The sequence below is a fragment of the Aegilops tauschii genome, chromosome 3 (assembly GCF_002575655.3).
Source record: "Aegilops tauschii subsp. strangulata cultivar AL8/78 chromosome 3, Aet v6.0, whole genome shotgun sequence".
Lineage (NCBI taxonomy): Eukaryota > Viridiplantae > Streptophyta > Magnoliopsida > Poales > Poaceae > Aegilops > Aegilops tauschii.
Genome location: NC_053037.3, coordinates 448,608,514 through 448,633,175, shown reverse-complemented (window position 1 = coordinate 448,633,175; position 24,662 = coordinate 448,608,514). Strand labels below are relative to the sequence as shown.

General features: G+C 46.3%; 1 long non-coding RNA gene across 1 annotated transcript; it reads left to right on the top strand.

Moving 5' to 3' along the window:
- Positions 1 to 20,392: 20,392 nt before the first annotated feature.
- LOC109765988 (uncharacterized) lies at positions 20,393 to 24,336 on the top strand. Its single transcript, XR_012205308.1, has 3 exons — positions 20,393 to 20,579; positions 20,714 to 20,814; positions 20,958 to 24,336. It is a non-coding gene; the product is annotated as an uncharacterized lncRNA (long non-coding RNA).
- Positions 24,337 to 24,662: the final 326 nt, after the last annotated feature.

Here is a 24,662-nt window from a genome sequence, read left to right as displayed (position 1 = left end):
CACAGTACAAATGGAGGATTTATAACAGAGTAGCAATCACACACTTATTACATCGAATATCTCCAAAGAGAATAAGTATGATAAATATGGCTTAAGGCCATCTAAAAACGATAACAGCAGAAGACTTGGAAGATAAGTGAGTCCATCAACTCCAACGGCATCACTGAGTATAAGACCACGACCTAAGGCACCTTACTCGTCGTCTGAAAAGTCTGCAACATGAAACGTTGCAGCCCGAAAACGGGTCAGCACATGGAATATGCTGGCAAAATAACACATAGAGAATAATGAACATAATAATGCTATACTACATGCATATATGGCTGGTGGAAAGCTCTAGTTACAGTTTTGCGAAAAGCCAATTTTTCCCTACTTCAAAGGAATAAATTTTATTTAACTATCATGGTGGTTGTTGAACATTGAGATGGTTAAAAGCATCTCAATCCCAATTAAATGTCATCAATAACCCAACAAAATTAATTAAAGTAACATGATGAGATTCACCTGATAATCCAGGTACTAGATACTCAAGTTGTCCATAACCGGGGACACGGCTAACCATGATTAGTTTGTACACTCTGCAGAGGTTTGTGCACTTTTCCCCATAAGACTCGATCTCCTCCGTTGGATTACTCGCACTACATGGTGTTTGAGTAACGGATGACCGAGACACAGTCTTTCAGAAGTGTTTGCACCTTACGTATGGGTAGACAATTACACCTACTTTCCCCTACATCTGCTAGTCTACCACTGTAAGAGTTCACACAACTTAATCAACTATGCTAGAGCCCATAATAGCTTGCGGCTGCACACGGAAGTTTCTAGCATGAATAATCTCATGATCCCTTTGAACCTGGGTGGCGGTCCAAAAGAAAAACAGGCAATCCTGGAATACCCAGGTACCTCAATCCACCCAGATGTGAGTTTTAGTTGCCACCTTAAGTAAACCATTAATTAACAATCTCACATCTGTCGTGAATATCTCTCAAACCCAATCCACGTCTACTAGCATAGCTTAGCGATATAGGCAAACGTAGAGGTAACTCCCAAGGGTTTGATAATAAACAGGTAATAGGTACTACCTCAACTACATCCCAATACCCACAATTTAATTAGATCCTAACCATGCAATGTTTGAGGATTGATCTAATGCAATAAAAACTGGGTATGGAAAGGTATGATCAAAGTGTTACTTGCCTTGCTGATGATCCGCGAAACATAGCGATTCGAAGTAACAAGCGGCGCACTCCGGGTACTCTATCGCAAACAAACAAGCAAACAATAAGTAGTCATCTAATGCACAGGTAAAACTCGAATGAAAGATCCAACCAGAAAGTTCAACTTAAGAACTCCGGTTTGCAAAAAGAATCAACTCGAACGAAGCAACGAAAGTCAAACGGCGAAAGAAACAAGCTTCGTTTACTAATCTGGATCTAGGTCAAATTTTACAGTAGCAAAAACTTGTTTGAGTAGGTTAAACGGAAAGAGAATTTCGAGACGAAACTCTAGGCGCTTGAATCGCCTGATTCCGATAAACGAGCGAAAAGTTAAACGAAAACGAAGATCCGATCAGAAATCAAGATCTGAAATAAACGGGAAAAATCCGACGAAAAAGAAAACTGACGAACGGTTAAAGAACGGACGTTCATTAACAGTGAAAATCCGACAAACACGTTCGTTAAAACGAACGGGCCGGTGAACGTTCACTAAATAATAAAACCGAAGAAAATAAACCGATCTAGGGTTTTTTATTTAAAAAAACGAACTGTTTTTTTAAGCCGGCAACGTCATCGGATCGATACCTCGTCGGGACGGGGCTCCGGCGGGGTCGGCGGGTGTGACACCCAAAGTTTTATTTGTGGTTTTATTAAAATCTTTTTTTATTTTGATTTGAGAGAGATTATTTAAAATTTTCTTCTAAAGAACTCTTCCTCTCAAAAACTTGCTTTTATGAAAAATGTTTTATTTGGATTCACCCAAAACTTGATTTTGGTCTTGGAGATTTTACCATCTTTTGTGGACTCAAACCCAAATGTTTTTCATTTGGGAAAATTGCTTTTGAAAATCTTTTAAAATGATCCTATGACTTTTGGAGTGATCTTTTCCCCTTTCAAAAATCCCTCTTGCCATGGCATGAGTGGTAATCCCCTCCCAAAAGCCTTTCCCCATCTTTGGATCAAGATATATTTCAAATCCAGCAAGTTGAACCTCCCCATAATTTTTCTTCCATTTAATTCCTATCAAAAATATTTTCTGCCCTCTATTCTAGCTCTTGGAAATTTACAAAGGAGCTACCATTTCTACTTTGAATTTGGTCTCCAAACAAATTTCCCTAGCTAGTCCTTTGAGCCCTCAACCAGGATCCATGAAGATCCACTGGTCTCCAATTCAAATTTTTCAAATTATACTTGCTGCAAGTTTGGACCTTATTTGCCAAATTTGATGAAATTCATTTGAACTCTCCTCCTAAATATCTGAGAAAATTCAGGCAGCCTCTGAATGCATTGAGAGGTCACCTCACCAAGTCCCAGCTCCAGAAAAAAATTTCTTCATGCCAAATCATTTCGTCGAACACCTGACTGGCACTGTTTCTATAATGTTCAGTCAAGTTCAGTTAACAGTTTCAGGAACACTGTCGTTTTCTTCAGAAACTGTTCTCAATCTCGCCAGTACCGCGGTGGCGCCTTGCTCCCCGTCCCCTCCTTCTTGTCCCTGCGCCGCACGAACGCCTGGAGGTTTGCGGACGTCGGCGACGAGCAGGAGGAGGTGCGCCACCCCGTGAGCGACGGCAGCGGTGGCTTTGCGGCTGACAGAGAGAGGCGCAGCGTGGACGGCGCCACTCAGCGCCGCCCAAGCCACCGGAGGTCGCCGCGTGGCCCTCCACTCCCCCGTGCGCGCTGCCATCCGTCGTCGTGGACTGCTAGGCGCAGAGCGCGCTCTCTGCCGCCGCCGTGCCCGTATGGCCGCCCCGTCGATGATCGACGCATTACGCCTAGCCCGGCCGAGGATTAGCGGTGGAACGGCCAGTGATCGTCGCTGATGGTGCCTAGCCCCCTAAACCCCCTGCCCAACCTCTACCTCGCCGTAATCGCTCGCCGGAGAAATCCCGTTCACGGCCACCCCCTCGAATCGCCTATAAATAGAGGCCCCGAGCTCGAACTCGAACCCACACCACCTCTACGCACCACCAATACCACGCCAAGCCACTGGAAGAGCCCTGAGGGAGCCTTCTTCCCCAACTCCGGCCGCCTCGCCCCGCCACGGGATCCAGCTCGATTCACTCCCGTGCGTGCACCTCTACCCCTCATCTCTTGCCAGTAGCTTCCTTATGCATCCACTCTCCTGACCCGCGCTTCAATTTGGAGTTTGCAGCGCCCACCGGAGTTCTCCACCATCACCCGAACCACCGTCCGCCGGAGAAAGTGTCGCCGTCGACGTGGTGCTCTCCGACGACCAAGTCCACCACCCACCGACGCGGAAGGACACCCTGAAACTCTTGGTACCCTCTGATCTCCCTGCCTCGCCGTGGTTCAACGCCGGCGACCACCGCAGCCTTCGGGCGTCGGCGAAGTTTTAAACCTGACATGTGGGACCCCCCAGTCAGCCTCTCTTCTGTTTCCCTCTCGAACCGTTTTCTGTTGGCGCCTTCGGGCAAATACATTTTATCTGTGGGCTGGCGCTTTTCTTTCCGAACCGTTTTCTGTTTTCTTAGTTAAGTCCCTGGATCTTTTCTGTTTCATCACAGATTAGTCCCTGGACTAAAACCTATATAACTTTTTAATAAAAGATGATTTTTGATTGATTCTTTTTCTGCCAGTCTTATAATTTTGTCTAGTTTTTTATAGTATTTATTTGGAAAAAGTTTGGACCAATATTTTTATGCACGCGATGTTTTTTACGTTAGTGTACGTTTTCGCTATACCGTAGGTTCCGGAGGAGGTGACGGAGCCGCGAACTTCGCCGAGCTAGACTCCGACTTCTCCGAACCAGGCAAGCATGTTTGAACCTTTGATATGATAGGTGTTTTGCATGTTTGCTTGAATGGTTGTGCATGGCATATGAGCGCCGGTGAGTATCTCGTTGCATGCAAGGCAACTGGCCGTGTGTTCCGAAGTTACCGTGATCTTTGATGAGAGATGACCTGATCATGTGGTGACATGAAAGGTAGTGAGGTGGTATTGTTGTAGCATGCCAGCCTTATGTCATCCGTCAAACTCCAACGTTAACGTGGACTGAGTCACGTTACCGTTCTTCCCCTTTCGTGCTGCCACATGTTTTCTGCAAAGAATACGGTTTAGTAAGTTGTTAACCTCTTTCCTTGTACACACCAAATAGAGGGGCCGGGATGAGGGTTCCATGGCCTTGGATTAAAGCCAGTCATCCGGTCAGGGGGCATGGGTGTTTCCGGTTGGGACCGAGAGGGGGGCACCCCTTAGAGCGCGCGTATATAAATTTGATCCCATGCTACGCGAGGTTGTAGCCTCCCCATCTCAAGGTTTTTCTTGAACGTTGCCGAGGGTGATTCCTGGCATCGGAATGTTGAATGGGTGTGTACTGGTTAGATGTGTTTCTCCTAAAACACCGTAAACGGAACTAGTCCCTGTGACTACTGAAATCCGTTGGCTGTGGTTAAAGTACAAACTCTGCAGAGTCAAATCCTTCCGAGCCATCGTGTCCGTGATCAAGGACCATGGCCAGTATATCCATATCTATGTTAGTCCTCGTGGTAAATCCCCGGTGAACAAGTTTAAGTGTTATACCCGTTTGAGTTGTTATTCCTGTGGATGGACTAACCTTTATTTTTTTTGTACTTGAATATTCCTGTGAACTGAATTAAATTCATGAGCTACTGAATTATTAAGTTGTGAAATATAAGCCCTTTATGTGATGTCGCTCAGACGTCCGACTGTGGCATGTCCATTATTTACTTTTTGATACAAGCCCTTTATGTGATGTCGCTCAGACGTCCTACTGTGGCATGTCTGTTATTTACTTTTGATACAAGCCCTTTATGTGATGTCGCTCAGACGTCCGACTGTGGCATGTCCGTTATTTACTTTTGATATAAGCCCTTTATGTGATGTCGCTCAGACGTCCGACTGTGGCACTCTTGTCATTTACGTTCGTTATGAGCCCTTTATGTGATGTCGCTTCAGACGTCCGACTGTGGCACGCACTGTTATTTATTTTCCATTATAAGCCCTTTATGTGGTGTCGCCTTGACGCCCGACTGCGGCATTGTTACTTCATGTTTACCCTTCCGAGGAGTCTTTCAGACACTCGATTGGCCCTCAATATTGCTTTGGGATTTCGGGAGGACTACCGCCCAACTTCCCTTTTATTTTTCCATGCATTGCTATCTCATTATCTGAGTGCGCTTGATAATCTGTTCATATGCATCATGTTTACATTTGTTATATCTTATGTCCGAACTGTCTTGCGAGTACTTTCATAGTACTCACCTGGCTTGTTGATTTGGCCAGATGTTGACGAAGGCGATCTCATGGATGAAGAGTTTGATAGCAAGTCCGACGCCTAGAGGAGTCCCAGTCAGTCCTGTGCGATCCTGGATATTGGTCACTTGTATTATATTCGCTTCCGCCACCCACAATAAGTATCCCCGAGCCTCACTCCGACGCTCGAAGAGCTGTTAGATTCAGGAGTCTCGTCACCCACTTCGCTGTGATATTATCCACCACCGCTTTTAGCGTGAGTCAGTAGTTATGCCACCCTATCCGCCTTTATGTGTAATATCGACGTGTTTGTAATAAATTGTTGAGCAGTCTCCGCTCAACCTTGTATTATATTCAGTACTCCTGGTATTTTTCTTCTGTGATCAAGACATTGTCTACCAGTGAGGAGGGATTCTTCTCTACTGGTCCGTAACAGGGATCGGTTTCTCAATAAATATTTTTATTGAAAAGCCGGTCGTGACAAGCTTGGTATCAGAGCCAGGCTTACTGTAGGAAGCCACTAGGTGCGATCGCTAATCGGTTATTAGCGTCTTTGGTGCTTTTTTCAGCATTTTGCAATTGTAGCTATTTTCTGTTGGTCATCATAAATTTATGACATGACTACTCAGAATTTTTGCCTACTTTTGTAGATGGCTGGCAACGTCTGCGAGTCTCGGGTGTTCACTAACGTGCCCGAGGGGTTTGTCAAACTCCTCGTTTCCATCACCAAGCTCGCGATCGGGCAAGCGACTCGTCCGGAGTTCACGCTTTACCAGCACAAGCTCAACGACGACGTGTCTATGCACCAAGCCGTGGTGCAATTCAAGGGAGGACGTTCTGCGTCACGCCACTTCCGTTTTGTGGGAAGGGCCATGCCTACGGAGAGGCATGCCATGCAGATGGCCGCCCGTGAGGCAATAGCTCGCCTTCGGGATGTCCTTCCTATGATGAAGACTCGTCGCTACCGCTACCTCCCATGCCATGTGCCATATACTTGTCACTATGCATTTGCCTGCCATAGGGGAGACCGGGATGAAGCTATCGAGATGCTTGTCGAGTACCTCAAAGCTCTGGAGGAATCTTTCGACAACCTCGTGGACGATCTTGTGGCTGCCCGCATGGACTTAGTTCGGGGCGGTCCTGCCAGCAGGAAGGAGCTTCTCCACATGGCACCGCCACTGACTTATGTCTCGTCCTCAGCAGCTTATTCACCGGCCATTTTGGCCACTGCTCGCCGTCTGCCTACCACTGAGGAGTTCGACCGAGTCATCGCTCCTACTCCAGTCAGAGCTGCACCGCCTGCCGCACCCGCACTGCCGCCTGTCGCTCCCGCGCCATCACCTCAGCGCAGTGCTACGCGCCTGGAGCCTACTAGGGAGGAGGTGGAGGTTGAGTCTCCTGCACCGCTGGGTCTTACCCTCGGCAGGGGGAAGGAAATCTTCACCATCTCCGACTGAGTGCGCTTAGTAGCCGCGTGTTGTGCCTGCCTGTATGTTATGTTTTATGGGTGCTTAAGTTTGTAGTAGTTGTGTGCGCTGCATTCCGGAGGAGTGTGCTAGTCTTAATAACATGTCAGGAATGTGTACGCACATTCTGAGTGCTGTATCGTGTGTTTGCGTTCGCGTGTAAGATATGTGCTAAGCAGTCCTTCTCCGTGCGAAATCGTTTATGTGTTCTTGAAAAATCTTGAGGTCTTTCAAAATTTTGTCTTTGCAAGATTTTCCTTGTGCCACACAGTTCTTCTCATGATTTTTTGCGAAATAATACCCCAGAGTGGAAAATGTCTCGCCCGTGGACTCGTTCCATGCCCAATCAGCCAGAAGAAGTTTATGGAACACAGACCAGCAACAATTTCACTCAGGGACAGTCTAGTCAACAGGACAGTGAGGCAGCCTTATCTCAAGTATGCCGCCTTTTCGAACAAAGCCAACAACAGCACCAAGAGATGATGAATCACGTCATCAATATGGGAAATCACCGTGAGCCATATCAACCACACTCCAAGTTATCTGAACTACAGAAGACTCGCCCTTCAACGTTTGCTCACACTGATAGGCCGCTTGAAGCCGATGATTGGCTTCGTGACATCGAAAGAAAGTTGATTATTGCTCAGTGCTCTGATCAGGAGAAGGTTCTTTATGCACCCCACTACCTTACTGGAGCAGCTGCAGCATGGTGGGAAAACTTCCTACACATGCGTCCCAGTGAACACAACATCACCTGGGAAGAGTTTAAGGAAGGCTTTCATGGGGCACACATCCCCAGGAGCATCATAAAAATCAAGAAAAGAGAATTTGATGACCTCAAGCAAAGAGGCATGTCAGTGACAGAATACAACGGTCAGTTTACCCAGCTATCTCGTTATGCCTACGGTGAGCATATGACTGAGAACAAAAGGATGGAAAAATTTCTGGACGGCCTGGCGCCAGCATTAAGATGCCAACTGGTCGTACACACTTTCCCAGATTTCAAAACTCTGGTTGACAAGGCCATTACCTTGGAGAACGAGCGCCACAGTCTGGAGGATATCCGTAAGCGGAAAAGGGACCAGACGACTCTTGCTCGCAACAATCGAAGCAAGACTGAGGTTCCGAGGAATGAAGCGAGAAAACCCACGACGACTGATCTAAGGCCAACCAGACAGTTTCATTCCAGAGACAAGGACTTCACGTACCGTCCAGGGGTCACATGCTATGCTTGTGGTGAGGAAGGGCACTATGCCAAACAATGCCCAAAACCAAGGAACTCGGCCCCCAAGCCGAACAATGGTGCGAACAATCCAGCCCCCAAGCGCAACAATTTCAATCCCAACAACAATCACAGGAAAGGTCACCTGAACCATATGACCAGGGAAGCAGCCCAGAATGCCCCAGACATCGTGCTCGGTACGTTCCCTGTCAACACAGTACCTGCCACGGTTTTGTTTGATTCTGGAGCTTCTCACTCATTCGTTTCGAAGAGTTTTGTTTTGCAACATGGTTTTCCGATACTTCCTTTGGGAAAATCTATGATCATCAAGTCCCCCGGAAATAAGCAGATCGCTCAGAGTTACTGCCAAGGAGTGATCATTGAGTTTGAAGGACTAAAATTTCAGGCTAATCTCATCGTGTTGGAAAATAAAGGACTGGATGTCATCCTAGGGATGGACTGGTTGACCACCAACAAGGGATTTATTGACTGTTTCAATCGGACCGTGATTCTCACTCATCATCACGGCAAGACAATAAAGGTTACAGCTCAAGAGAGATCACGGTCACGGCAACCAAAGCTGAACAAAGTGGATATTTCAGAATTGAGAAAAGTTCCAGTGGTATGCGAGTTTCCAGACGTATTTCCTGAAGAACTACCAGGCATGCCACTAGACCGAGAGATAGAGTTCAGCATTGAACTAGCACCTGGCACCACTCCCATCTATAAGAAACCTTATAGAATGGCACCCTCAGAATTGGTAGAACTGAAGAAGCAGATAAAGGAATTACTGGACAAAGGATTTATTCGAGCCAGCTCCTCACCATGGGGTTCGCCAGTATTATTCGCCAAGAAAAAGGATGGGACACTGAGATTGTGCATAGACTATCGAGCTCTCAATATGTTCACCATCAAAACCAAATATCCGATGCCACGGATAAATGATTTGTTTGATCAGCTCGCGCAAGCCAAGGTGTTCTCAAAGATTGATTTAAGATCGGGATATCATCAATTAAAAGTACGGACTGAAGATATCCCTAAGACGGCATTCACCTCCAGATACGGATTATATGAGTTCACAGTAATGCCGTTTGGACTGACGAACGCCCCCGCATATTTCGTCCACCTCATGAACAAAGTGTTCATGAAATTCATGGACAAATTTGTTGTGGTGTTCATTGACGATATTCTGGTATACTCAAGGACACCAGAAGAACATGCCGAACATCTCAGGATTATATTGGGAGAATTAAGGAAACATCAATTGTACGCCAAATTTAGCAAGTGTGAATTTTGGCTAAGACAAGTTGGTTTTCTAGGCCATATATTAACCCAAGAAGGCGTGGCCGTAGACCCAGACAAGGTCAAAACCATACTTGACTGGAAACCACCAGTCAACATGACAGATGTGCGGAGTTTCCTTGGAATGGCTGGATATTACCGGAGATTTATCGAAGGATTCTCCACTGTGGCAAAATCAATGACACAGTTGCTCAAGAAGACAAGAAATTTGTATGGACGGAAGCATGCGAGAAAAGCTTCCAAGAGCTCAAGAAGAAACTATCAACAGCACCAGTGTTGACCGTGCCAGACATACACAGGAGTTTTGAAGTGTATTGTGACGCGTCCCGGAAGGGCCTCGGATGCGTGCTGATGCAGGATGGCAAAGTTGTCGCGTATGCTTCCAGGCAACTATGGAAGCATGAGGAAAATTATCCAACTCATGACTTGGAGCTAGCAGCGGTCATCCATGCACTCAAGGAATGGAGGCACTTTCTGTTGGGAAACCGTTGTGAAGTATATACAGACCATAAGAGCCTTAAATATATTTTCACACAACCAGAGCTAAATTTACGGCAGCGACGCTGGTTGGAATTGGTCAAGGACTATGATGTCGGTATCCACTATCATCCAGGGAAGGCCAATGTAGTGGCAGATGCTCTTAGTCGGAACCCCAGCCCGGGCAACGACAGTCCATAGAACTTGAGGCCTGAGTTTCAGCAGGAGTTCACTAGACTCAACATGGTGTTAGTCTCTGAGGGCACCGTATCAAACCTGGAGATACATCCCACACTAATGGAACAAATTAAGAATGCCCAGCAGGGACATCCCAGCATCGAAGGAATAAAGAGAAAAATGAGCCTAGGCAGGTCTTCAGAGTTCGTCACAGACAATGAAGGAATATTATGGTACGGGGACAGACTTTGCGTACCAAGCATTGAGGAACTCAAGCAACAAATCCTAACCGAAAGCCACACCGCTCCATATTCGATCCACCCTGGAGGAACCAAGATGTACAAAGACATTCAGGAGAGATTTTGGTGGCACGGTATGAAAAGGGATATAGCCGCATTTATTGCTTGTTGCGATTCATGTCAACGGATAAAAGCCGAGCATCAAAAGCCAGCAGGACTGCTACAGCCAAACCGGATACCTGAGTGGAAATGGGATGAAATTGGAATGGACTTCATTATCGGACTACCTCGATCGCAACGCGGAAATGACGCCATATGGGTCATCACAGATAGGCTAACCAAGGTAGCACATTTCATTCCCGTGAAGACGACCTACTCCACTCAAAGGCTAGCCAAGCTATATCTCTCCCGTATAGTTTGTCTACATGGAGTCCCAAAGACCATAATATCCGACCGAGGCACTCAATTTGTCTCTAAATTCTGGGATCACTTACAACAAGCTCTGGGCACTCAACTAGCATTCAGTACAGCGTACCACCCTCAGACTGATGGACAAACGGAACGCGTGAACCAAATCCTAGAGGACGTGCTGAGAGCCTGTGTGCTCACCTATGGATCCAGTTGGGAGGAAAGTTTGCCGTATGCCGAGTTTGCTTACAACAACAGTTACCATGCCAGCCTGCAAATGGCACCTTTTGAAGCACTGTATGGACGGAGGTGTCGTACCCCGCTAAATTGGTCGGAGACAGGTGACAGTCGTATCTTCGGCCCAGACATGCTCAAGGAGGCCGAGGAGAAGGTTAAACAGATCAGGGACAGACTCAAGACAGCTCAAAGCCGACAGAAGAGCTACTACGATCAAAAACATCGTGAGGTCAGCTTTGAACCCGGTGATTACGTATACCTACGAGTATCTCCTATGAGAGGCCTACAACGGTTCAAAATTAAGGGGAAGCTAGCCCCAAGATTTATTGGACCATTTCGTGTAATTGCACGAAGAGGCACAGTAGCCTACCAGCTAGACCTACCCAAGGAGCTGTCAGACGTCCACAACGTGTTCCATGTCTCACAATTGAGAAAATGTGTGAGTAACCCGGAAAAGCATGTATCTCATGAGAGCATTGATGTGCAACCAGACCTCACCTACAAAGAACAGACAGTAAAGATATTGGAAGAGTCTGAACGGAGGACCCGTCAGAAAACAACTAAATTTTTCAAAGTTCAGTGGAGCAACCACACTGAGGATGAAGCTACATGGGAAAGGGAAGACTTTCTTCAGGCAGAGTATCCATATCTATTTGAGGATCAGCAGAAATCTCGGGGACGAGATTTTTCCTAAGGGGGTAGGTGCTGTGACACCCAAAGTTTTATTTGTGGTTTTATTAAAATCTTTTTTTATTTTGATTTGAGAGAGGTTATTTAAAATTTTCTTCTAAAGAACTCTTCCTCTCAAAAACTTGCTTTTATGAAAAATGTTTTATTTGGATTCACCCAAAACTTGATTTTGGTCTTGGAGATTTTACCATCTTTTGTGGACTCAAACCCAAATGTTTTTCATTTGGGAAAATTGCTTTTGAAAATCTTTTAAAATGATCCTATGACTTTTGGAGTGATCTTTTCCCCTTTCAAAAATCCCTCTTGCCATGGCATGAGTGGTAATCCCCTCCCAAAAGCCTTTCCCCATCTTTGGATCATGATATATTTCAAATCCGGCAAGTTGAACCTCCCCATAATTTTTCTTCCATTTAATTCCTATCAAAAATATTTTCTGCCCTCTATTCTAGCTCTTGGAAATTTACAAAGGAGCTACCATTTCTACTTTGAGTTTGGTCTCGAAACAAATTTCCCTAGCTAGTCCTTTAAGCCCTCAACCAGGATCCATGAAGATCCACTGGTCTCCAGTTCAAAATTTTCAAATTATACTTGCTGCAAGTTTGGACCTTATTTGCCAAATTTGATGAAATTCATTTGGACTCTCCTCCTAAAAATCTGAGAAAATTCAGGCAGCCTCTGGATGCATTGAGAGGTCACCTCACCAAGTCCCAGCTCCAGAAATTTTTTTCTTCATGCCAAATCATTTCGTCGAACACCTGACTGGCACTGTTTCTATAATGTTCAGTCAAGTTCAGTTAACAGTTTCAGGAACACTGTCGTTTTCTTCAGAAACTGTTCTCAGTCTCGCCAGTACCGCGGTGGCGCCTTGCTCCCCGTCCCCTCCTTCTTGTCCCTGCGCCGCACGAACGCTGGAGGTTTGCGGACGTCGGCGACGAGCAGGAGGAGGTGCGCCACCCCGTGAGCGACGGCAGCGGCGGCTTTGCGGCTGACAGAGAGAGGCGCAGCGTGGACGGCGCCACTCAGCGCCGCCCAAGCCACCGGAGGTCGCCGCGTGGCCCTCCACTCCCCCGTGCACGCTGCCATCCTTCGTCGTGGACTGCTAGGCGCAGAGCGCGCTCTCTGCCGCCGCCGTGCCCGTACGGCCGCCCCGTCGATGATTGACGCATTACGCCTAGCCCGGCCGAGGATTAGCGGTGGAACGGCACCAGTGATCGTCGCTGATGGTGCCTAGCCCCCTAAACCCCCTGCCCAACCTCTACCTCGCCGTAATCGCTCGCCGGAGAAATCCCGTTCACGGCCACCCCCTCGAATCGCCTATAAGTAGAGGCCCCGAGCTCGAACTCGAACCCACACCACCTCTACGCACCACCAATACCACGCCAAGCCACTGGAAGAGCCCCGAGGGAGCCTTCTTCCCCAACTCCGGCCGCCTTGCCCCGCCACGGGATCCAGCTCGATTCACTCCCGTGCGTGCACCTCTACCCCTCATCTCTTGCCAGTAGCTTCCTTATGCATCCACTCTCCTGACCCGCGCTTCAATTTGGAGTTTGCAGCGCCCACCGGAGTTCTCCACCATCGCCCGAACCACCGTCCGCCGGAGAAAGTGTCGCCGTCGACGTGGTGCTCTCCGACGACCAAGTCCACCACCCACCGACGCGGAAGGACACCCTGAAACTCTTGGTACCCTCTGATCTCCCTGCCTCGCCGTGGTTCAACGCCGGCGACCACCGCAGCCTTCGGGCGCCGGCGAAGTTTTAAACCTGACATGTGGGACCCCCCAGTCAGCCTCTCTTCTGTTTCCCTCTCAAACCGTTTTCTGTTGGTGCCTTCGGGCAAATACATTTTCTCTGTGGGCTGGCGCTTTTCTTTCCGAACCGTTTTCTGTTTTCTCAGTTAAGTCCCTGGATCTTTTCTGTTTCATCACAGATTAGTCCCTGGACTAAAACCTATATAACTTTTTAATAAAAGATGATTTTTGATTGATTCTTTTTCTGCCAGTCTTATAATTTTGTCTAGTTTTTTATAGTATTTATTTGGAAAAATTTTGGAACAATTTTTTTATGCACGCGCTGTTTTTTACGTTAGTGTACGTTTTCGCTATACCGTAGGTTCCGGAGGAGGTGACGGAGCCGTGAACTTCGCCGAGCTAGACTCCGACTTCTCCGAACCAGGCAAGCATGTTTGAACCTTTGATATGATAGGTGTTTTGCATGTTTGCTTGAATGGTTGTGCATGGCATATGAGCGCCGGTGAGTATCTCGTTGCATGCAAGGCAACTGACCGTGTGTTCCGAAGTTACCGTGATCTTTGATGAGAAATGACCTGATCATGTGGTGACATGAAAGGTAGTGAGGTGGTATTGTTGTAGCATGTCAGCCTTATGTCATCCGTCAAACTCCAACGTTAACGTGGACTGAGTCACGTTACCGTTCTTCCCCTTTCGTGCTGCCACATGTTTTCTGCAAAGAATACGGTTTAGTAAGTTGTTAACCTCTTTACTTGTACACACCAAATAGAGGGGCCGGGATGAGGGTTCCATGGCCCTAGATTAAAGCCAGTCATCCGGTCAGGGGGCATGGGTGTTTCCGGTTGGGACCGAGAGGGGGCACCCCTTAGAGCGCGCGTATATAAATTTGATCCCATGCTACGCGAGGTTGTAGCCTCCCCGTCTCAAGGTTTTTCTTGAACGTTGCCGAGGGTGATTCCTGGCATCGGAATGTTGAATGGGTGTGTACTGGTTAGATGTGTTTCTCCTAAAACACCGTAAACGGAACTAGTCCCCGTGACTACTGAAATCCGTTGGCTGTGGTTAAAGTACAAACTCTGCAGAGTCAAATCCTTCCGAGCCATCGTGTCCGTGATCAAGGACCATGGCAAGTATATCCATATCTATGTTAGTCCTCGTGGTAAATCCCCGGTGAACAAGTTTAAGTGGTATACCCGTTTGAGTTGTTATTCCTGTGGATGGACTAACCTTTTTTTTGTACTTGAATATTCCCGCGAACTGAATTAAATTCATGAGCTACTGAATTATTAAGTTGTGAAATATAAGCCCTTTATGTGATGTCGCTCAGACGTCCGACTGTGGCATGTCCGTTATTTACTTTTTGATACAAGCCCTTTATGTGATGTCGCTCAGACGTCCGACTGTGGCATGTCCGTTATTTACTTTTGATACAAGCCCTTTATGTGATGTCGCTCAGACGTCCGACTGTGGCATGTCCGTTATTTACTTTTGATATAAGCCCTTTATGTGATGTCGCTCAGACGTCCGACTGTGGCACTCTTGTCATTTACGTTCGTTATAAGCCCTTTATGTGATGTCGCTTCAGACGTCCGACTGTGGCACGCACTGTTATTTATTTTCCATTATAAGCCCTTTATGTGGTGTCGCCTTGACGCCCGACTGCGGCATTGTTACTTCATGTTTATCCTTCCGAGGAGTCTTTCAGACACTCGATTGGCCCTCAGTATTGCTTTGGGATTTTGGGAGGACTATCGCCCGACTTCCCTTTTATTTTTCCATGCATTGCTATCTCATTATCTGAGTGCGCTTGATAATCTGTTCATATGCATCATGTTTATATTTGTTATATCTTATGTCCGAACTGTCTTGCGAGTACTTTCATAGTACTCACCTGGCTTGTTGATTTGGCCAGATGTTTACGAAGGCGATCTCATGGATGAAGAGTTTGATAGCGAGTCCGACGCCTAGAGGAGTCCCAGTCAGTCCTGTGCGATCCTGGATATTGGTCACTTGTATTATATTCGCTTCCGCCACCCACAATAAGTATCCCCGAGCCTCACTCCGACGCTCGAAGAGCTGTTAGATTCAGGAGTCTCGTCACCCACTTCGCTGTGATATTATCCACCACCGCTTTTAGCGTGAGTCAGTAGTTATGCCACCCTATCCGCCTTTATGTGTAATATCGACGTGTTTGTAATAAATTGTTGAGCAGTCTCCGCTCAACCTTGTATTATATTCAGTACTCCTGGTATTTTTCTTCTGTGATCAAGACATTGTCTACCAGTGAGGAGGGATTCTTCTCTACTGGTCCGTAACAGGGATCGGTTTCTCAATAAATATTTTTATTGAAAAGCCGGTCGTGATAGCGGGCTCCGGCGAGGGGGCGGCGAGGGCGGCGGGGTGCGGCGGGGCTTGGGGCGGCGAGGGGCGGCGAGGGGCGGCGAGGTGCGGGCTCCGGCGGCGGCGACGGGCGGCGAACTCGGCGGCGGCGCTCGCGGCTCCGACGGGGCTCGGCTCAGGCGGGGACGGGGTGAAGGGGGGGGGGGGGGCGGCGGTATGTAAGGAGGGGGGCTGCTTGGGGGAGGGGTAAGGCGGCGGCGGCGGCTCCCGTGCTCGGGGCGGACTCAGGCGGCGGCGGCGTGTACGCGCGGAGGAGACGACGCGGCTGGGCCGGCCGCTCGGCGGAGCCTCGGCCCGGTCGGGCGCGGCACGTTTTTTTTAAAACATTCCGCCGAAAAAGAATCACAGAAAAGTAAATAAACATCCAAAAAAGATAAAACAAATTTTCCCCGTCTAGTTAAAATAATTAGAACAGGGTGAACATTTTTTTGACACAAAAATGCAGTTTTGAAAACGTGCAATTTTTTTAATGCAATTAAAATTGCAAATAAAATCCGGATAAAATCCAATATATGATTTTAATATTTTTCCTCTAATATTTCAATTGTTTTGGAGAAGTCATATTTTCTCCTCTCATTTATTTTTTAATGAAATATTTTTCCGGAGAGAAAAGAATTAAAACCAAAATCCTCGTTTTATTATTTGATAAAATCAAATATGAAAAATCGAGACAATCCCCAACTCTCTCCGAGGGTCCTTGAGTTGCTTAGGATTTATCGGGGATTTGTCAAAATGCAATAAAAAATATGATATGCAATGATGATCTATGTATAACATTCCAAATTGAAAATTTGGGATGTTACAGCACCTCTGCGATCTGCACACGTTCAACTCGGTGACGTCCCTCGAACTCTAGATCCAGCTGAGGCCAAGGGAGAGTTCCGTTAGCACGACGACGTGGTGACGGTGATGATGAAGTTACCAGCGCAGGGCTTCGCCTAGGCACTACGACGATATGACCGAGGTGTAAAACTGTGGAGCGGGGCACCGCACATGGCTAAAGATCAACTTGTGTGTCTATGGGGTGCCCTACTCCAAGTAGGAATAGGTTCCCCCCTTTCCTAGTCCAACTAGGAGAGGAAGGAAGGAGAGGGAGAGGGAGGGGGAAAGAGGGGCCGCGCCCCCTCCCCTTGTCCTATCCAGACTCCCCTTGGGGGGGCACGCGCCACCTCTTGGCTGCGGCCCTCTTTCTCCCCTAAGGCCCACTAAGGCCCACAACTTCCCGGGGGGGTGTTCCGGTAACCCCCGGCACTCCGATTTTATCCGAAACTCTCCGGAACACTTCCGGTGTCCGAATAACATGATCCAATATATCAATATTTATGTCTCGACCATTTCAAGACTCCTCGTCATGTCCGTGATCTCATCCGGGACTCTGAACAACCTTCGGTACATCAAATCACATAAACTCATAATACCAATCGTCATCGAACGTTAAGTGTGCGGACCCTACGGGTTCGAGAACTATGTAGACATGACCGAGACACCTCTCCAGTCAATAACCAATAGCGGAACCTGGATGCTCATATTGGTTCCTACATATTCTACGAAGATCTTTATCGGTCAAACCGCATAACAACATATGTTGTTCCTTTTGTCATCGGTATGTTACTTGTCCGAGATTCGATCGTCGGTATCATCATACGTAGTTCAATCTCGTTACCGGCAAGTCTCTTTACTCGTTCTGTAATGCATCATCCCGTAACTAACTCATTAGTCACATTGCTTGCAAGGCTTATAGTGATGTGCATTACTGAGAGGGCCCAGAGATACCTCTCTGACATTCGGAGTGACAAATCCTAATCTCGATCTATGCCAATTTTACAGACACCATCGGAGACACCTGTAGAGCATCTTTATAATCACCTGCTTACATTGTGACGTTTGATAGCACACTAAGTGTTTCTCCAGTATCCGGGAGTTGCATAATCTCATATCATAGGAACATGTATAACTCATGAAGAAAGCAATAGCAATAAATTAAACGATTATAGTGCTAAGCTAACGGATGAGTCTTGTCCATTACATCATTCTCTAATGATGTGATCCCATTCATCAAATGACAACTCATGCCTATGGCTAGGAAACTTAACCATCTTTGATTAACGAGCTAGTCAAGTAGAGGCATACTAGGGACACTATCTTTGTCTATGTATTCACACATGTATTAAGTTTCCGGTTAATACAATTCTAGCATGAATAATAAACATTTATCATGATATAAGGAAATTTAAATAATAACTTTATTATTGCCTCTAGGGCATATTTTTTTCAGTCTCCATCAATGTTGATATACGATAGCACCACCTATCGGAACCACGCCAAAAATTTCCGTGTCTGCATTGCGTTTACTCCCTCCAAATTCCCCCCTTTACCTTCATATGCAATGATTTACATTCCGCTGCTATACTCTTAGATTTGCATGTGTAGGTTGATTGCTTGACTTGTGATAAGTTGCTAACATCTGCCAAGACTTAAAATTGGGAAAATGCTAGATTTTTATTTTGTCAAATAGTCTAATCACTCCCCCCTCTAGACATACTTTCGGTCCTACACCTTTGCAAGCTTCCTCCCCTTGATCTTCACCGGCGAGTCCATGGATTTTCCTCCCCTCTACCTATCGCTTTGGTGGTCGATGGTGAGGAGGGAAGTTCTGGTGCCTCAACTCCGTTTAGTAGATCGGTTAGGGTTTTAATCCTCACGGGGGTAGCATTTAGACGGATGACGACGCTTCATCTTCGAGTCGATCTTCCATCTTTTGATCCTCTTCGAGTTCATTCCTCGGGGCGGATTAGGCGGAGCTCCGACGTAGATTCCCGCCAGCTCATCAGGGCTACGAGGTTAGGACGATATTAGCGACATGCTCTTTGAATTGATTGAAGGGTTCAATGACGGCGACAACGGTTCCAAGGAGCTGGTCCTCATGGGCAAGTGCACAAAGACTTTTCACTTGTCATTGACACAGCTAAACCGGCTCTGGTATGAAAGCGACGACAACGACGTGTCAAGAATTTGTCTAACAGCGATAGTGGTTGTTTGGTGGTCCAAAGACCTCGATGTATATTCTATCATGTTTGAGGTGCTTTGTACGTCTTGTGAACATTTATAATAGGTCTAAGGCCCAGTTCTTTTCAGGCGATTCTGGACAATCGTGGCTGGAGAATCAAAAAGCTGAAAAGAACTCGATCTGATTCTCCAAAATCATCTGAGAATCGCTAGAATCGCTAGTGCAATCGAAAAGCGTCCGCAACCCCCGATTCTGGCGATTCTGGTTGCTCCCGCAAAAGAAAAGGGTTCACTTTAAGTCGCTACCCCTGTTACAGCATCAAATTACATCCAAACTCCCACTCGGGCCAAACTGCAGCGCACCCACAAAATGAATCGGGCCAGCCGGATCTCACGCCGCACCTCCGACCCCGCCTCGCCGGAGCTCACCCCGCCCTCGCCCGAACTCGTGGAGGCCCGCGTCGTCCCTCCCAGTTCTCTGGTGAGACGGTCTTCCTCCTCATCTTCCTGTCTCCTCTGACCTCCTCCTCTTCTCTGCTAAATAGGAGTAGATGGCTGCATATGAACGCAAATTGATTTCAGGGCTTATAATTGATGGGGAAAACAGGATAGGTGGCCAGAGGCTAGCATGTGGAATCCATTTTTATTGAACAACTTCGAGATCCGTTGTTGCTTGGTATGAATTTGAAGGGCTGAATGTCGTGTTTGGAGGCAGGAGAGAGAAGTCAGAGGAAGAAGAAGGCAGTGAGCTCTGTAGCGATAGCAAATGAATGAAATACAACTAGACGTGTATTACAGGCATGTTTAGTTTAATTTCAGTCAAGGGCATTACAGACATTTGAGCACATAACTTATCCCACAATCTCATACTACAATCTTAGAAAAGAACTGGATGGTTGATTATGTGGGAAGCTGATTTTGTGGGAAGTTTCTCACAATCTGATTCTAGAGAATCAAAAGCTGAAAAGAACTGGGCCTAAGTCTTTGTTGAAAAAAAAAACTAACATAAGCACCTCACAAACTTAGTTATTTAACCTTGAAGTGAACCTGTCTCGTCTTGCAACTCCTTATAACTCCCTTCTTCTTAAAATGTACGGCACGTGTAACTTTGCGTGGTCTTTAACGCATGATTTTGACGATTATTTATATACCAAAGTATATGAATTGAACATGTATACAAAATATCGCCGTATTTCTTGTAAAACAATTTTGATTCGTATATGCTGACTGAAAATCATAGTAGAAGTCGTGTCACGAAGATCATAAAATGTCAACCGTTCCTTATATTATATTACTCCCTCCGTTCCATAATGTAGTGCCTATAGAGTTTTGCAAAAGTCAAACATTACAAACTTTGACCATATTTATAGAGAAAAGTAGGTACATTCAAAATACCAAATGCACATCATTGGATACATGTAGATAGTCTTCTCTATACACTCGGTCAAAGTTGGCAAAGTTTAACTTTCACGAAAATTTATAGACACTACATTGTGGAATGGATAGAGTACCGGATGAAGTGAGTATGAAAACACAATACTTCCACGGTCCCACCGGCCAGCTCCACGTGTGTTGCACTTCCACAGGTCAGACTCGGCTCGACCCTGAAGCTGCTCCGTCGGCGCGCCGCCTGCCCCGCGGCCGCATCCACCGACAAAAGCACCAGACGGGACACCCGGCCGCACGCACGTCTCCTCCAGCCCCCCTCCTGGCCGGCGGCGATGAGCGGCGGGCTTCCGGGTTTCCGTACGCAACGTACTACTTTCCCCTAAAACTGAATCGAAGTCTCGATTCCCCTCTTGGCCTTCTTTCTCCTTGCTTGTCTACTGCTATAACTCGCAGCATCGGTAGTGCGATCTGACCAGCAGGCCCGATTTGCTCTGCTGCAGACAATGCGCCGGTGTCGAGGGCCGTGGTCGTCGCCGCCGCGCTCTTCTCCGTCCCCTTCGGCCTCCGCTCCCGCTTCCTCGACCTCGGCCTGTCCCACCAGGCAAGTCGACCTACCCTACCCACTACCCAGTGCGTGTACTAGATCCTATTGTTTGAGCTGCGGTTCGCTAGGTGTCTGGGGATCTCACGGAAAATGTTGCGAAATGCAGCTGATTGAGCTCACCATCCCCTTTTCTAATGCAGAATCTTTACGGAAATCTGCGGATATGGAGGGTGATTGCCTCATTGTTTGCCTTCTCGTCATCGCCTGAGCTTATCTTTGGAGTGGCCTTGCTCTATACTACTTCAGGGTGTTCGAGCGTCAGATAGGCTCAAACAAGTATGCTGTAAGTAAGAGGAAAGTAAGAGCCTGATCGGACTCCCTCCGGCTCCAAACAAGTATTCTGGAGCGGAGCGGCAGCCAGTTATAATTTATGAAGCGGTTAGGCCTTGTTCGGAGCCCCACCATTCCACCACTCCGCTCTCGGAGTTGGAGTTAAAAAGTACAGAACTGGGAAACAAAAGTATTTTTAGGAGCCGAGTGACTCCGAACAGGGCCTTAATACGATGCTCCACCCGCTCCGCTCCGTGACCGTGGATTGAAGGGTCACCGAACATAGCCTAAGCTTAAGATGTTGCACATGCATGAAAGTGGAAGTGGAGTTTCTCAGACTGAGAGGGTGACTTTCCCACATGGAAATGGAGTTTCTCAGCCCGAGCTGAGAAGGTGATTTTCTGTCTGATGGGCTGTTAAGAGCGGTGGAGGGCGACTGCAGCCAAAGAGCTTAGGGAAGGACCGGACAAAAGAACTCCAAACAACGATGGCCAAATTACCCCTTGCTAAATCAAATAGGAAATACCTAAATTGCTTTACAAGATCAAATTGTTGGATCAACCTAATACAGTAATACTACACCTTGATTTAGTAGTAAAATGTATTTTACTCCCTCCTTTCCGGTTTATAAGGCTTATCTTAAAATTTTAGTTTTTTCATTTTATAAGGCTCAATTTGGTTGTTCCCCATCACATGTTCAGATTCCAAGTTGCATTAAATCATTGCATGCAAGTATTAAGAGAAAATTGACCAATGCATGTACTTTATGCATGCATGTATTGCAATTAATACATTGATAAACATAATTTTTTGAAGAAAATAAAAGCATTAGTTGGGTGCTTTTGCAAACTACAAAAAGTATTTCATCACTCATCATCTACCTTGGTTGATGAGATTTTTGAATTGAGCCCTATAAACCGGAAAGAAGGGAGTACTATCTAAAAAATTTCTTTGACAAGATGTCCATCAGGCCTCACAGCAGTAAATAATCAAATCGGGAGTAGCTGAGCTGGTTGGGGAACGGTGATGTAGTGAAGTATACATTTATTGCACTTCCAATCCGTATGCTACACTAGTCTATTTATCCGGTGTTCCATCCCGGCAAACAAAATAGCTAGTTTCCTTCCCTAGCTAGACCACGGAATGAAAACTAAAAACAACAACAAAAGCAAATTGTAAGAAAAAAGAGTATGGATGAGTGTGGAGACTGGAGAGGAGGAGTGTGACAAGTGCGATTGATTCAGAGTGGATAGGAATGGGATGCATGGAGAATTTGAGCCGCAGAGTGAAAAGCCAAGCTTGCTCATAGACATGAGCCTTTAGATGCGTTTGGCAGCTTGGATCGTTTTGTTGCCGATACCATCGCATCCCGATATAGCTTAGTTGGTTTTTCATTGTTTGTGTTGGCACCTCGATGGTAGGCGATGCTAGTGAGTCTTACCACAGTCGTACCTGGGAGTAAAGAGTCATGGTGCAAAATCTAAGTCTAGGCACTAGTCATTAAGTGAACTCGTTATGAATAGAAGTTTTCTTAGTTTATCATACAAAAAACACAACAAGATTATGAATTCTTACCTACCAATATCATAATAATGTATTTCTTAGCTCCCCGCAAAAAAATGTATCTCTTAGCTGGAAAGAGCAATCCTTCTAGAATTCCATTATACGGGATCTTTGAGTTTATCTCCCATAATTTCCTTTCAAGCATAATTCTAAAGTGCTATTGTAGGAAACCTGGTAAATATTTTTGTTGTGTTTGTGGACGACTTTTTAGTTTAGAAGAACTTTACGCCAGCAACATCACTCAAACAACAAAAGACATGAACACAACTACGTTCTGTAAATACATGTAAAGGTATCTCCAATGCTGACCCCTCAAATCGGACACCATTTCCGTCATTGAACCGGCGGGTACCAATTCATGGACAGTGATGCGGGAGCCGGTCATCCAACCGTGCCCGCATACATTTCAAAACAAAGTTGAATAAACCGGACAAATATTATCAAACACGACGGATTTCGGCATAGTTTGGACATAATTTACATAACGGATGATATTTTGACCGCTTAACTAAAAACTAAAAAAGAGGAGGCTAACTTGTAGTGGACGACAACCTTGTATGCGTGGTCTCCCTGGCTTGCCGCATCGCCATCACCGCATGTATCATCGTCGTCGTCCTTCCATCGGTGAAAGGGCACAGGGCCACGATAGCCTTGCCCGGCCGTCGCCTAGCACTCGCGGAGGAGCCATTCCGCTTCCTCCTACATTGAGCGGAGGGCCACTGCGGCCAATGCTAAACCCCGCCGTTGTTCCCCTAGCGGCGGCCTTGGCCCTGCCAACCTTGTTGGAGGTGTCTGATACGTCCCTTTTGCATCATGTTTTCCGTTATTTATAGTGTTTTTAATCAATATAACAACGTGGAGCAATTCTAATGCCTTTTCTCTCTTAGTATGCAAGATTTACATGAAGAGGTAGATTGCCAGTAGCTGGAATTATGGACCTGAAAAGGCTATGTCAAAGATATCTATTCTGCACATCTCCAAATGAGCTGAAATTCCTCGGAGATTTATTTTGGAATAATAAAAAATATTGGAGAAAGAAATACCAGAGGGGGCCACCCAGGTGCCCACGAGGCACCAGGGCGCGCCCGTGAGGCCCCTGGCCAGCCTCTGATGCCCATCTTCTAGTATATAAGCCCATTTGCCCTAGAAAAAATAAGAAACACTTTTGCTCTCCAGCGGAGCGATTCGGCCGGGGATACTTCCCCCCCCCCCCTCCCGGGAGGGGGAAATCGAAGCCATCGTCATCACCAACAATCATCTTATCGTGGGAGGACCAATCTTCATCAACATCTTCACCAGCACCATCTCATCTCAAACCCTAGTTCATCTCTTGTATTCAATCTTTGTATCAAAACCTCAGATTGGTACCTGTGGGTTGCTAGTAGTGTTGATTACATCTTGTAGTTGATGCTAGTTGGTTTATTTGGTGGAAGATTATATGTTCAAATCCATTATGCTATTCAATACCGCTTTGATCTTGGACATGAATATGATGTGTGAGTAGTTACTTTTGTTCTTGAGGACATGGGAGAAGTCTCGTCATAAGTAATCATGTGAATTTGGTATTCGTTCAATATTTTGATGATATGTATGTTGTTGATTCTCTCAGTGGTGTCATGTGAACTTCGACTACATGACACTTCACCATCTTTGGGCATAAGGGAATGCATTGTGGAGTAGTTATTAGATGATGGGTTGCTAGAGTGACAAAAGCTTAAACCCTAGTTTATGCGCTATTCCGTAAGGGGATGATTTGGATCTATATGTTTAATGCTATGGTTAGATTTATCTTAATTCTTCTTTCGTAGTTGCGGATGCTTGCGAGAGGGGTTAATCATAAGTGGGAGGCTTGTTCAAGTAAGAACAACACCCAAGCATTGGTCCACCCACATATCAAATTATCAAAGTAGCGAACGTGAATCAAAGAAACACGATGAAAGTGACTAGATGAAATTACCGTGTGTCCTCAAGAACGCTTTGCTTATTATAAGAGACCGTTCTGGCCTGTCCTT